The 15,287-nt window shown below is 51.2% G+C and overlaps 1 protein-coding gene and 1 long non-coding RNA gene across 4 annotated transcripts in view; one reads left to right on the top strand and one right to left on the bottom strand.

The window, feature by feature from the left end:
• Positions 1 to 6,254: 6,254 nt before the first annotated feature.
• LOC102166930 (uncharacterized) lies at positions 6,255 to 14,238 on the bottom strand. The gene is made up of 2 exons (XR_002341490.2): positions 13,886 to 14,238; positions 6,255 to 8,682 (listed from the first exon to the last, which is right to left on the bottom strand). It is a non-coding gene; the product is annotated as an uncharacterized LOC102166930 (long non-coding RNA).
• A 553-nt stretch (positions 14,239 to 14,791) lies between these two features.
• CD82 (CD82 molecule) overlaps positions 14,792 to 15,287 on the top strand; it is a 51,997-nt gene continuing 51,501 nt past the window's right edge. For 2 of the 3 annotated variants that reach the window (XM_085008261.1, XM_085008269.1), the window contains exon 1: positions 14,829 to 14,950. The gene's annotated coding sequence lies outside the window, so the exon portion shown is untranslated. Of the gene's footprint in view, positions 14,951 to 15,287 lie in introns of all 3 variants that reach the window. The other variant, NM_001145218.2, reaches the window with a different exon arrangement.

Here is a 15,287-nt window from a genome sequence, read left to right as displayed (position 1 = left end):
GCCAGAAGTCCTCCATTTAAGATGCAAGGGCGACACCTGGTGGCATGTCATGAGTATGACATGCTGCTAAATGCTTTGGGAGTGGCCGGGAAGGTAACGGGGCACTTTAATTCCCTGGCTTTCTCCCTCCCTCAGTGTGCAGCTATGGAAGCCCTGCTCTGAAGCAGGCACAGTCCAAGGTGTCAGGGACACAAAACTCAATGTGATCTTTTCCCTCAAGAAACCTCCGGCATTGCAGAAATTTCCCTTAATAAACTTTGAGCATACAATATGGTTATGTAACAATAATTGCAATGCCAAGTGTGAAAACCAAATTTTCACATTTTTTCCTCTTATTTATTTATCTTTTTGTCTTTTTGCCTTTTCTAGGGCCACTCCTGTGGCATATGAAGGTTTTCAGGCTAGGGGTCGAGTCAGAGCTGTAGCCACCAGCCTACACCACAGCAACAAGGAATCAGAGCTGAATCTGTGACCCACACCACAGCTCACGGCAGTGCCGGATCCTTAACCCACTGAGCAAGGCCAGGAATTGAACCTGCAACCTCATGGTTCCTAGTCAGATTCGTTAACCACTGAGCCATGGCGGGAACTCCCTCACGTTTTTTTCTTTTAATCAAGGCAAATGAAATCCTACCTGCAAGTGTAATTTACAATAATATCCAACTCTTTCGGAACATCTGCTACACACCAGGCACTGTCTTAAGTGCATTTCCTGAACAAACTCATTTAATCCTCCCAGCAACCCTAGGAGGCAGGCACTGCCACTAGCTCCACATGCAAATAGGAACTATCTCACTAGCTCCATGTCATACCATGTACATGATAAGAATATCATTAGTTCCATTTACAAACTAGTGATCAGAGAAGTGGAGTAACCTGGCCAGGGTCACACAGCTTGAGAGATGCAGAGATAAGATTTGAACTCGGGCAGACTGGCTCTCAAAGCTTTGCCTTTCCTCTCAGTGTCACACTGCCTCTGTGTATGGCTGATGTAAGTCAGGCTCCTCTGGCTGTAAGGAGGGGGGGTGGCATAGGAGCCATGCTTGTTCAGCCCATCTTCAGCTCCTCTGGACACCCAAGGGGTCATCAAGAGCTGTTGACCTCAGCGGGGAAATCAGTGCACACCTTACATGGAGACGTGGACAGATATGAAGCAGAGAAGAAGAGCAGTGAGATTTGTGTGTGGCGATGATTGCTCCCAGGTGGGCCGAGGACCAAAAATGCAGTGCCTGCCCTTCCAGCCAACAAGGAGCATGGCAGCCATCCAGCCCTCCGCCACTGTAGCCGCCCCCGGCGGTGGGCCCTGAGGGAAATGCAGGATGGAGAAAAATAGGATACTGGCCCTAGACTGTTAAGATACATATCTAAGGGACAAGTTCCATTTTATTTTTATTTTATTTTATTTTATTTTTTATGTTTTTGCCATTTCTTGGGCCACTCCCACAGCATATGGAGGTTCCCAGGCTAGGCGTCAAATCAGAGCTGTAGCTGCCAGCCTACATCAGAGCCACAGCAACGCGGGATCCCAGCCTCGTCTACAACCTACACCACAGCTCACGGCAACGCTGGATCCTTAACCCACTGAGCAAGGCCAGGGATCGAACCCGAAACCTCATGGTTCCTAGTCGGATTCGTTAACCACTGGGCCACGACGGGAACTCTGACAATTTCCTTTTTAAATTTTAATACTTTTTTTTTTTTTGCCACACATGTGGAAAGCCCCAGGCCAGAGATCGAACATGTGCCATAGCTCTAACCAGAGCCACAGCAGTGACAATGCTGGATCCCTAACATGCTGAGCCACGGTGGAACTCCTAAGGAATCATTTCAGTGAACTCAGATTCTTGCATCTTCCCATATATAGAAAATCACTGCAATCATGAACTTGAGATGTTGGGTTTTTTTATGATCAGCAGTCATCTTTTAATGTTTGACTACAATTTTTTTTTCCAGCAAAAACTCCTATATATCCTGATTCCTCCCTTTCCTCTTCAGAGCAGTTCCTCAGAGCTGTCTGAGGGGCTATTTTCTGGGCTATAGTCCTCAGTACGGTCCCGGAGGAAAACATACCTCTTTTAGGTTGTGCATTTTCATTTAGTTGGCAGGACCCAGGGGCTCCGGACTGGAGGCTGTGATCAGAGTTGAGGCGCTGCCCTGGGGCAGCAGCCGCGGGAATTGCGGGCAGGAGGGCACAGGTGCAGAGGTGCCTTTGCCACGGAAGTCGCATTGCCACAAGTTTAGCTTTTACTTAGAGGTCAGGGGTGGGGTATGTTCCTAGTGCATCTCAGGAGTCCATCAATAGGAGGTGGCAAGAGTTGCTGGATTCCCTCAACTAAAGTGGAAGTTTTGTGACAGCGGAACCGTGCATTCTGCTTTCCCACTATAGCCTCAGCGTCTAGAACAACCGCTGACACCTAGCAGGAATTCTATAAATACCTGGAGGTTGGACAGAAAAGAAAGTCATGCATGTGGAGAACAGACTTGTGGTTGCCAGGGGAGAGGGGGAGGGCTTGGGATGGCCTGGGAATTTGGGGTTAATAGATGCAAACTCTTGCCTTTGGAGTGGATGAGCAATGAGATCCTTGTGCTGTGTGGCACTGGGAACTCCCGTCACTTATGATGGAGCATGATAATGTGAGAAAAAAGAACGTATACATGTATGTGTGCCTGGGTCACCTCGCTGTACAGTAGAAAATTGACAGAACACTGTAAACCAGCTATAATGGGAAAAAATAAAAATCATTAAAAAAAAATACTCGGAGGTGGGGGGTGGACCATATTTCTAGTTTGCCTCGGGAGTCAATCAGTTCCTTCAAAAGTATTTGGAGAACTCCTGCCATGTGTCAGCTGTTGCTCTAGATGCCGAAGAGAGAGGGAAACCAGAATGCACAGTTTCACAGTCACAGAGCTTCCACTCTAGCAAGGGGAATCTGACAATAATCTAATAGTTAAGTAAGATAAAGGAGACGCTGGTACATGTTTGGGGGGGGGGGGAAATAAAGCTGCCCAGTTGCTCAGAGAGGTAAGGTTTGTAGCAGTTGAGAGGAGGGACTTCAGAGCCAGACCAACTGAATTTGAATTCTTACGTTTCCACTGACTGGGCAGATCTGGGGGTAGTATTTCTGGCAGAGGGAACAGCAAGTGCAAAGGCCCTGAGGTGAGCAGGTACTTGAGATATGAGAGAAACAAAAAGTGTGACTGCAGCATGGGAGTCGGGGGGTCTGAGGAAGAGCAAGTGTCAGATCCCATCTCATGGTAACAAGCTTGAATTTTTGTCCAGGGCAACGGTTGGGAAAGTTTGCATAAGAGCGTGACCGGGCCTGGTGTGGGTCTGTGCTCTGCTTATCCACCCCTTCCTCTCCACCTCCCCACCCCCTCCTTCCCCCGGCCTCTGACATCCACCCATCTTTTTGTCTCTATGGCATACACTTGGAGACTGGCATACACTTGGAGTCACAGACCATGCAGACTTTTCAGATTAGCTTTTTTTTTTTTTTTCACTTGATGATATGTATTTAAGTTTCTTCCATGACTTTTCATGGCTTGACTAGCTATTTCTTTTTGGAGCCAAATACTAGCCCATTGTCCAGATGTACCACAGTTATTTATCCATTCGTCTAATGGAGGACGTCTTGGTTGCTTCCAAATGTTGCCAATTAGGAATAAAGCTGCTGGAGTTCCTGTCGTGGCACAGTTGGTTAACGCATCAGACTAGGAACCATGAGGTTGCGGGTTCAATCCCTGCCCTTGCTCAGTGGGTTAAGGACCTGGCGTTGCCATGAGCTGCGGTGTAGGTCGCAGACGTGGCTCAGCTCACACATTGCTGTGGCTGTGGCGTAGGCCAGTGGCTACAGCTCTGATTCGACCCCTAGCCTGGGAACCTCAATGTGCCACGAGAGTGGCCCTAGAAAAGGCCAAAAAAAAAAAAAAAAAAAAGGAATAAAGCTGCTATAAGCCTCTGTGTGCGGGTTATCAGATGGACGAACGTTTTAGCTCCTTTGCGTAAATACTAAGGAACACAACGGCAGATCTTATGATAAGAGGACGTTTTGTTTTGCAAGAAACTGCCAGACTGTTTTCCAAAGTGGCTGTACCAGTTTGCATTCTTACCAGCAACTTCCTGTTGCTCACAACCTCCACAACCTTTGGTGGTGTCGTTGTTCCAGATTGTGGCCACTCTAAGAGCTGTGTAGTGGTGCCTCAAGGCTGTTTTGTAGTTTCCTTTTTTTTTTTTTTTTTTTTTTTGGTCTTTTTAGGGCTGCACCTGCGGCATATGGAGGTTCCCAGGCTAGGGGTCGAATCGGAGCTGTAGCCGCCGGCCTCCACCAGAGCCACAGCAGCGCCAGATCCGAACCACATCTGCAACCTACACCACAGCTCACGGCAACACCGGATCCTTAACCCACTGGGCGAGGCCAGGGATCGAACCCATGTCCTCATGGAGGCTAGTCGGGTTCATTAACTGCTGAGCCATGACAGGAACTCCCTTCATTTGTATTTTCTTGATGACATACAATAGGGAATATCTTTCTGTATACTTATTTGCCATCTGTGTATCTTCTTTCTGAGGTGTTTAAGGGTTTTGGTCCATATTTAATCAGGTTATTTGCTTCTTATTTTTGAGTTTTAAGAATTCTTTGTGTGGAAGTTTCCGTCATGGCGCAGTGGTTAACAAATCCGACTGGGAACCATGAGGTTGCGGGTTCAATCTCTGGCCTCGCTCAGTGGGTTAAGGATCCGTTGTTGACGTGAGCTGTGGTATAGGTTGCAGACGCGGCTTGGATCCCGTGTTTCTGTGGCTCTGGTGTAGGCTGGCAGCTACAGCTCTGATTCGACCCCTGGCCTGGGAACCTCCATATGCCACAGGAGCAGCCTTAGAAAAGACAAAAAGACAAAATAAATAAATAAGTAAATAAGCAAGTAAATAAATAAATAAACAAGCTTCTGAATGCTCACTGGGCCTCCTTGGTCCAGGCCAACACCTCCTGTCTGAACTACTACAGTAGACCCCTCACCAGTCTTTCCTCTTCCAGCCTTGCCTCCCTAAGGTCTGCTTTCAACCCAGCAGCCTGAAAGATCCTATTAAAGCAGAGTCCAATCCTGCCAATTCCCTGCTCAGATCCTTCCCTCTGAGTAAGCCCAAGCCCGGAAGGCCCTCCATCATCTGGCCCCGTCACCTCTCTGGCCTCATTTCCTATTACTCACCCTTCACACACACTCTTTCAATCTAGCTTCAACCTCAGGGCCTTTGCACGTGCCACCCCTCTGCCTGGAATGCCCTTCCTCCAGGTAGTCTCACTTCCTCACTTCATTCAGGTCTCTGCTTACATGTTACCTCCTCAGACGGGTCCCCTTGACTTATTGTGTGAAACAGATTCCCTCTTCCAGAAACTCCCTACCCTTTACTCTGCTTCAATAGTCTCCAATCCACTTACCACCACTTGCCATATTGTATATGTAATTGTCTGTCCTTTACTGGAAGGTAACAAGCTCCAAGAGGGCAGGGACCTTCACTGTTCTGTTTGCTGCTATCTTCTCAGTGCTAGAATATGGCCCAGTTCACAGCAGGCAGTCAACACACGTTTCTGGGATGAAGGAAGAAATGATAAGTGTGAGTCGGTGTGAGGCATGATTTATGGCATTGGGTTGCTTTGTAACTGGTTCATATGGTAACTCTGTGACCTAGAACCCAGCTATCAGTGGTACTTTTGTTCTTCGTGGTAGAGTGTAGTTTTGTTCCCAATTATCCATTCCCCACCCCTGTAAGAAAATTAAACAGCCCGCCTACTCTCACCTCCCTGAGGGAGGGCACGTCTCTGCTCACTGATGCAAAGTTTTAACCAGTGGATTGTGGGCAGAAGAGACAGATACCACATCTAGGCAGAAGCTATGAGAACCATCCAAAGTGGCTTGGACTTTGCTCTTTTTCCTTCTCCCATGAGAGCAGAATATTCCAAAGAGGACCAATTCTTATCCTGAATGTAGGGATAACAAAGTCAAGAGGAACAGAGCCAGGGCAGTCTTCCACCATCACAACACAAATGAGAACACAACTTGGTTGTTATAAGTCAATGAGCGTTTGGGGGTTCTTTGTTACTGCAGCACAACCTCACCAAAGCTGACTGATACAGGGCTGAGGGGTAGCCCTGGAGAGGTAGTTTGGTTAAACAATCTCTAAATTCCCTTCCAGGCCCTCAGTCTCGACTCCTTGGCTCATTCTCAGTAAAAGGGATGAGTCCTAAAAAAGGAGGCACTTTAGAGAAGCAAGATTGCATATTTATTAGGCTTTGGAGTCTGGCAGTCCTGACTCGCTCCCAGCTTGGCCATGCACCAGCTGCGAGACCTTATTCAAATTATTTAAACTCATTGAGCCTTAGTTTCCCTCTCCATAAAATGGGGATGGTGATTGTTCCAAGGGTCAGTGTAAGGATTAGATGAGGGAATGCCCAGTGCCTGGTGTGTGGTCCACCGTCACTCAGCAGGAGTTGTGGACATTTGTGATGTGCACAGTAGTCTTTCTATATTTGAGAAATCCCCACATTCCAAGTTCTACCTCCTGGAACTGGCATAGGATCCCTGATTGCCAGCCCCCCATGGCAGCCAGCCTGCAGGCAAGTGGCCTCAGTGCCTCAGGTCCAACACTTCCCTGCAAAGCTTGGATGCAGAGGGAACAGGCTCTGTGAGAAACTTCCATGCAGATGTGAGGCAGAGATAACCTCCTGGTGGTGGGCTCCCCAAGGGGTTGCAAAGTTGACTTCCTGGGGCAGAGGGACATCAGATGGAGGCTGTGACAGTGACAGTTGTCTTACTAGGCTGGTGCTGCAATGTAGTTTGAGGTCTTATTCCTGGACACTGAACTCGAACCCAACTCTCCAACCAACCCTACCCCCACTTGATAATTCAGGGGGGGTTGCAAGTGCTTTTTGGTAAATTTTTCTGCATGAACAGCTAGACTCTACATCCCATGCTCACAATGCCCACTAGAGGTAATATTATTTTACCACCATTATTAAATAAAGGTCATCTGGGAGCTCCCACTGTGGCTCAGGGGAAATGAATCTGACTAGTATCCATGAGGATGTGGATTCAATCCCTGGCTTGGTCAGTGGGTTGAGGATCTGGCATTTCTGTGAGCTGTGGTGTAGGTTGCAGCTGTGGCTTGGATCTTGAGTTGCTGTGGCTGTGATGTAGGTTGGCAGCTGTAGCTCCGGTGAGCCCCCTAGCCTGGGAATGTCCATATTCTCAGGTGTGGCCCTAAAAAGCAAAACAAAATAAAATAAAATAAGAATCATCCGGTCTTCGAGGCCTCCAGACACCCAGGCGCACTGTGGGCCAGCAAGCACTGGCTCCCAAATCCCACACCAAGTTTCCTTGACCCGGGTGGGTGAGGAATCTGAGGTTGGAATCTGCTAAGGAAATATAATTTCACATCTGCCCTCACCTGGCCCTCTTCCCGGGCCTTCCCTCTGCTCCTGAGCGGCTGAACTGACCTGAGGCCCAGGGAGGGTGGGAGGGAGCTTGTGGGGTGGGGGCCCTCCCTTCTCCCTTGGCCTTTTCAGTCTCTTCAGGAGTCTCTTGATTGCTGCACTGAGCGCTATGGACACCAGAGGGCGCTAAATGCTCAGAGGGAAGCCTATGGAAGGGTGGTGGGGTTTTTGGTTTTGCTTGGGTTTTTTCGGAGGGGGGGGTTGCTTTGGGGGGATTTATGTTCTAATTGCTACACTTCTGTTAGTGAAAGAAATGACTTGGAGATGATTCCCCGGTCGGTCTTATAGCTCTAATGTAGCAAATGTTGCATGTGCTTTGCCTGTAGCTTACAGGTGAGGGAACAGACCCAGACAGGGGCTGATGCATGCTTAAGGTCACCTGGCTAGAAAGTGATCAGGCACTTGAGCCTAAGCCATCTCTCCCGGAAAAAGGCTGAGTGAACATTGCAGCCATCTTAGGGAGGGTGGTGAAGAGAAGGGGAAAAGAGACAATGGTGTCTTCCTGTCTGTGTGGGAAGTGCTTGTTTCAAGGACCAGTTCAACCAGCATCTCCTGAGCCCAGGGTTTGCAAGCCAAGTTGACCACAGGGTCCAGGCCAGTCACAGAAATTAGGAAAGCAGGTCCAGTGGGCAATAGAGAGTGATGGGGACTGCGGCCAGCTGGAGGCTGGAAGGAGGCGCCCATGAAGGAGGTGCCACACTCAGGTCCCCCAGCTCTTGGCCTGTCAGAAGGCACATCAGGTGTTTGGATTTTTCTTTTCTTTTTTTTTTCTTCCAACCGAAGCTGTACATCTAAATGTTAATGTGAAATCTCCCACTTTTGAAAGCCTCGTGACAAATTCAAAACTTTTTCAGCTCAACTCTATGAGTCTTGGCATTCTCAGCCTTAGGACGAGAAGGCTGTCTACACCATCAGCTTCTTGGACCACAGGGGTGTTCTTTTTAGCCTTGGGCCTCCTTCAGGGAAGGTGCTCATGCTGGGTTTGTGCGGCTCCATCCAATGGCAGGTGTGAGAGCTCCCATTTCTACCCCCCTCTTTTGGCAGCAGCTCCCCATCCATCTCGGGGCCTTTGGAGAATCTGGAGACACTGAAGCAGGCTTGTCTAGAGGTGCTGTCTCTGTTTTCTGCTCCTCTGCTCCAGCAGCTCTTCCCTGTGGGCAGAGACACCATGCTAGGTGGTCTCCAACTGGATCTACTGGGGTTCAAGGAGAAAATAGGAATATTTGCTAATTTTTATTTTCTTATATCTTGAATACTTTAATTTTTGCTATCTGGTCTTTTTTAATTTTGTATTTGCATATAGTTCAGAATATGCAAAATAGTAACAATTTAGTGCTTACCCCTCAATTATAAATAAATAAACAAACGGGAGTTCCTGTCATGGGGCAGCGGAAACAAATCCGACTAGGAACGATGAGGTTGCAGGTTCAATCCCTGGCCGCGCTCAGTGGATTAAGGATCCGGCGTTGCCATGAGCTGTGGTGTAGGTCGCAGGCACGGCTCAGACCCCACATTGCTGTGGCTGTGGTGTAGGCTGGTGGCTGTAGCTCCGATTCGACCCCTAGCCTGGGAATTTCCACATGCCCTGGGTGTAGCCAAAAACTGGGCTGGCTCTAAACCCTCATTTCTCCTTCCTCCGTCACTTACAGTGGATGACCTTGGGCTGGTTACTTCTCAGCACCTCCATTCCCACAGCTTGGAAATGGGCATCTAACAGTAGGTACCTCACGGGGGTACTGTTCTGAAGATCCAGTGGGTACGATGGAAGTTTGTAACTTTAAGGAAATAGTGCGGGGACGTGAAGGGGAGAGGATTCTGATTCATTGTGTGAGAAATGGTGTGGACCTTTTTTCTTTCAATCAGCTTAATTCAGACTCTCGGTTCCCACCAAAGGAACTTCTATGACAGTCATTCTTCTTCTTTTTTTTTAGGGCCGCACCCGTGGCATATGGACGTTCCCAGCCTAGGGGTTGAATCAGAGCTGCAGCTGCCGGCCTAGGCCACAGCTATGGCAACGCCAGATCCAAGCCAAGTCTGTGACCTCACAGCAATGCCAGATCCTTAAACCACTGAGTGGGGCCAGGGATCAGACCTGAATCCTCATGGATACTCGTTGGGTTCGTTAACCACTGAGCCAAAATGGGAACTCCCTTCTGAGTTCCTGCTTAGGACAGATCACATTTTCCCAGGTCAAGCCTCCGGCCAACAAGAATATCTGCCACAAGATCTTCTGTCAGGCAAGTGCTTCTAGAACTTTGCCCCCACCCCCATCAAGGGAGACGGAGCCCCTCCCCCTTGAAGCAGGCGGCCCTTGTGATTGCCTCTATCAGCGGACCAAAAAGGAAGCGAGGCTACATGATTTCGGAAGCTGGGTGGTAAAATGCCATATGGTTCTATTTTGTTCTCTGCTAGCTCCTGAAACCCAGCCCACTTGCTGCGGGGAGGCCCCAGCAGCCTGCCGAGAGGCCTCATGGAGGGGAACCAAGGCCTAGGTCCCCAGCTCAAGCTGAGCTCCCAGCCAATGGCCAGCACCAACTTGCTAGCCTTGGAGCGCACCATCTTGAAAGTAGATCCTTCACTTCTGATCAAACCAGTGGATATTGCCCAGAGCAGAGAGAAGCCTTCCGCACTGAATCTACCCCAAATGGCAGATTTGCGGGCTAAATAAATGACTGGGTGGTTTGTTACATTAACAATGGGAAACTAGGGGTTCCCATCGTGGCGCAGTGGTTAACGAATCTGACTAGGAACCATGAGGTTGCGGGTTCGATCCCCGGCCTTGCTCAGTGGATTAAGGATCTGGCGTTGCCGTGAGCTGTGGTGTAGGTTGCAGACGCGGCTCGTATCCCCCGTTGCTGTGGCTCTGGTGTAGGCTGGCAGCTCCAGCTCTGATTAGACCCCTTGCCTGGGAGCCTCCATATGCCGAAGGAGCGGCCCAAGAAAAGGCAAATTGACAAACAACAACAACAACAACAACAAAAACAATGGAAAACTAGTGCTCCGGGGGGAAAGAGGCCTTACCTAAACCCAGGTACCAATGCAACGCTGACACCCATGTTCTTGCCTTCTAGGACCTGCAGATGTTCTGCTCTGCAGCTCCCAAGCCATCTTTGGGGTGGAGGACCTTTTGAGAGGCTGGGGACCCCATGCCTATACCCTTTTGAGGTCTTGCCATATCACCATCTCCCCCACCTCCACGTCGGCCATCTGTTATCTTTTCTCAAGTCTTTCTAGAGTGGTTGGTCCTTCTTGCCCCTTTTCCTGCTCTAGAACTCCTGGCTTCACCTCTGGAACGGACTGGAGAAGTTCACAAAAGACAGAAGTAATCTCTCACTAGAGGTGACTCTGCTCCCTCCCTGGAACAATCTCCAAGGTAAGTCATGATGAAGCCTGACTCACGCTGGGAGAAAGGAAACTCGGAAAGAGCCGACCCATTTTGCCATTTCAGTAAATAACCGAGACCCACACCTACTCAGTGACTGTCCTTTAAGATTCCACTGTGTGCCCAGCGTTATGCTTAGTGCTGGGACGACAAGGCTAGGTAGCAGTGCCACCCAGAGACCCAGACAGGAGACACCCGCGTTCACCCAGAACCTGCGCCCCACCACCCTCTTCGATCATGGCCCAGCTATCTGAATGCCTGGAAATCCCTGCCTAAATAGCCCAAGCCAAGATTTTGGGGTATTTTTTGTTGTCGTTGTTGTTTGTCTTTTTGCCATTTCTTGGGCCGCTCCCACGGCATATGGAGGTTCCCAGGCTAGGGGTCCAATCAGAGCGTAGCCGCTGGCCTACACCAGAGCCACAGCAACTTGGGATCCGAGACACGTCTGCGACCTACACCACAGCTCACGGCAACGCTGGATCCTTAACCCACTGAGCAAGGCAAGGGATCAAACCCGCGACCTCACGGTTCCTAGTCAGAGTCGTTAACCACTGAGCCACAATGGGAACACCCCAAGCCAAGTTTTAAGGCTTTTATACACACGACTTCCCCTGGGACATCCTTCTGAGGGTACAAATGTATGCGTGGGGCATGACTGGAATGGTAGCTATAGGCAAGGCATATGGACGGAGTCTGGGCATGTGAGCCAGGATGTGTGAGTCCTAGGGCGCTCATGACACAAGACAGAGACGGTGCTAGAAAGAGAATTGGGGTGGGTGCACTGAGGGCTGGGGTCACGGCTGACCCACCCCATACCCCCTCCATGTTCCTGCATAGCCTTCCAAGGAGGAAAAGAATTTGAAATTTATTTATTTATTTATTTATTTTCTCTTTTTAGGGCCGCACCCAGGGCATATGGACATTCCCAGGCTAGGGGTTGAATCAGAGCTGTAGCCTCCGGCCTATGCCACAGCCATGGCAACACCAGATCTGAGCTGCATTTGTGACCTACACCACAGCTCACAGCAATGCCAGATCCTTAACCCACTGAGCAAGGCCAGGGCTCGAACCCAAATCCTTATGGATACTCGTCAGGTTCTTTACCCCTGAGCCACAATGGGAACTCTCAGAATTCCAGATTTCAACGTGGGCTTCAGGTACCTCGTGAGCACAGTAGATTGGACATCAGTCTCATAAACGTGGCCTGCTTGATCATTATAAAGGCGATTTTTCAAGTCAGGAAAATAGACATTTTATTTTACTGCCTTTTATATGATTAGCTATAAGGTATGTGGGCCTCACTTTTCACTATTAACATGTTAGGGTAGGTTTGTAAAATAGGATCAGTGCCCTAGGCTATAACTCCTATAAGAAACCCTTTTCCCTGGGCTGCAGAGGATGATGGGGGAATATGGTCGAGATTCCAGAAGCTGCCTGCAGACTGCCCTCTCTGTGGCCACAGCTGCCTCCATCTCTAATCTGGAATGACAGGGACAGGAAGGGGTAGCCGTTGGGACTAATGGGATCTAATTTCTGCCTGGGGGCGGGGGCTGATGGAATCCAGCTGCTTTGCCACCTGCCAATCACCATCACACACACCTCCAGCCATTCAGGAAGGGATCTGGAGAAGGTAGGAGAGGAAGGTATTTGACACCCATTTTGCATGGGTTGTGGGCTTGGGTGGGGAGCTGGAATCCAGCGCAAGATAGAACAGGACTGTAGCTCCCAAAGTGTGGTCCCTGGACCAGCGGCATCAGCATCATCTCAGACCTTGTTAGGCTCTCGTCCCCTTGCAGGAAAGCTGGTGTCCCTCTGGGAAGGACGACTGTAGAGGACATCACTGGCCTTAGAGGACTCTCCAGCCCCTCTCCCCTGACTTTTTCTTTTTTTCTTTTTATGGAGCATGCCGTGTCCAAGAGTGGACAAACACTTCGTGAACATTATCACATTGACTCCTCAACAGCCACCCTCAGGACGGGTGTCATTATTATTCCTCTTTTAAGGGCTCACCCTACAGAGGTTAAGTACCTTCCTGGCCTTGCCTTGGGTCACAAGGCTCCCAGGAGGCCACTTGGTCTCTGTCATTCTCCGACCACTTGTACTCCTTCACCATTCTGCTGAACAGTGGCCCCTAAACTTGAATGTGATTCAGCATCACCTTGAAGTCTTTTTTTTTTTTTTCCCCTTGTTTTTCAGGGCCGCACCCGCAGCATGTGGAAGTTCCCAGGCTAGGGGTCGAATCAGAGCTGTAGCTGCCGGCCTACACCACAGCCACAGCAACGCAGGATCCTTAACCCAATGAACGAGGCCAGGGATCGAACCGGCATCCTCATGGATACCAGTCGGGTTTGTTACCTGCTAAGCCACAAAGAGAACTCCAGACTCACCTTGAAGTCTTGTTAAAACAAATAGCTGGGCTCACCCCCTACAGTCTCTTACTCTGTAGATCTGGGATGGGCCCCCAAACACACATTCCTAACAAGTTCCCAGGTGTTGCTGCTGCTGCTGGTCCAAGGACCATGCTTTGGGAACCACCTCGCTGGGCTGGTGTCCAGCTTCCTGCCCTACCCCACCCAGGCAAAATCAGCATAATCATACCTTCCCCACAATGGCGTCCTTATGAGACGCCGGTGAGATAATGGGAGCGAAAGAGCTTTGTCAGCTGCACAGGTGAATGGCTCTGGAATAACGCAGAAACCAGAGGCTGATCCCTGGGGTCTGGGAGTGTGGAGGGCCAGGAGGCAGGTGGGGGCACCGCAGCCAAAGACCTTTTGCAGCCCATCCTAATTCTAAGCCCCTTCTTCTCAAGAAGAAAACCAGCTTCTGAGAAGTGGGCCAGGTGCCCCTCCTGCCACCCCTGTCTCAAGCTATGCCTCCTCCCTTACCTCAGGCAGTCTGCTAGCACTGCCCCAACAAGTAGCTGGTCCTGGCCACTGCTCTAGGGGCCAGTCCAGGCAAGCTGGTGCAGCGTCAAGCCTTGCCTACGATTCAAGGCCAGGGGGTGGATCCTGCTTACCTGATCCATGCGAGACTCAGAAGCCATGGCTTCCCTTATCTAAGCATCAGGTTGCTCAGTAAAATAGGTGCAACATTTGGGGATAGAGTTGTGCGAATTCAGTGGCCAGTTCTTTTATTTTTCTAAGCCAGGGCTTGGCATAGAGCAGGCCCCTGGTGAGAGTTCAATCGGTGGTAGCTGTTAGTATTTGGAAAAAGTGCCTAGGTCCAAGCCACCTCCTGATAGAGGCCGGGACTTGGAACGCAAACCGCTCCCGAGCCGTTCCCCGGTTGCACCCGGATACGCCCGCCCTGGAATGCCAGCGTGAAGGCCCGGAGGCCTGCACGCCCAGAGCAAGGTTGCCAGGGCAGGGCAGGATTAGGGAGGCGCTGAAGCGGGGAAGGGGCGTTGCTGGGGCGTGGCCTCAACCTAGGGGGCGGGGGTACACCCAGAGAAGAGGGATTCGGCGGTGGGGGTGGTGGAGGGAGGGTCTAGGGAGGGACGGGAAGGATGAGGCAGGCCTAGGAGGGGCGGGACCGTTAGGTCCCGCTGCGAGCGGGGCTTCTCACCTAGCAGGGGTGGAGCGCCGAGCCGGCCAGACAGGCCTTTATCGAGGCAGAGCCGGAGGAACACAGAGGACCCGGCCCAGGAGGCAGGCCCAGGGGTCGGCCCCCTCCCCAGAGTGACCTGGGGCGGGGCAGACCGGGATCGATTTGGGGGCCGTAGTGGGGCGGGGCAAGGAGTGTAGCTCCGCCCCCGCCCCCTCCGGCGGGACACGGGGCGGGGCTGGCGGGTTAGAGCGGAGAGACCATAGCGGGCGGGGCCTGATCCGGCCGGGTGCCAGGCCACATTCCTGCAGGGTGTGGGGGCGGGGCTGGCGGTCCCCACGTCCAGAGGCCGAGGGGGCGTGTCGAAGGGGCGTGGTCACTTCAGGGGCGGGGCTGGCCGAGGCCGTTGAGTTCCCAGACGACCGCCGGGAGGGGGACGACCAAGAGACCGAACCCAGGGCTGCGCGGTCAGACGCTAACCAGGGCGCGAGCGGGAGACGCCGGGCTTGCAGCGCCGAGCAAAAAGCAGAGCCAGCAGGTGAGAAACTGAGGGGGGGGAGGCCTGTCGGCAACAGCGAGCAAAGTTAGTTTTCGCCCCAACTTCCAGAGGCCGCTCGGGCAGCTTTCTCGGAGCAAGTGACAGGTTGGGCCCCGAAGGCAGCTGGTGGGTGAGAAGGAGCTTAAGTTCCCGGGTCCTGACCCCCAGTTTTCTGGCTCCGCCGTGCACCAGCTGTGTGACCCCGGGCGCGTCCCCCCACCTAGCTCTGGACCTCTCGGGTTCCAGTAAAAGGAGGGGATTGAACCAGGTGAACCTTTCTCACTGAAACTCCGGAAGGTGAGGCTGGCAGATGAGAGCGGACACAACAGGTCTTCAG

The sequence above is a fragment of the Sus scrofa genome, chromosome 2 (genome assembly GCF_054392235.1).
Source record: "Sus scrofa isolate SSC_HxYL_T2T_F1_AM1 chromosome 2, Sscrofa_HxYL_maternal_Yorkshire_Landrace_v2.0, whole genome shotgun sequence".
Lineage (NCBI taxonomy): Eukaryota > Metazoa > Chordata > Mammalia > Artiodactyla > Suidae > Sus > Sus scrofa.
Note: the sequence above shows the minus strand (reverse complement) of the source record. Positions and strands in the feature narration are given on the sequence as shown.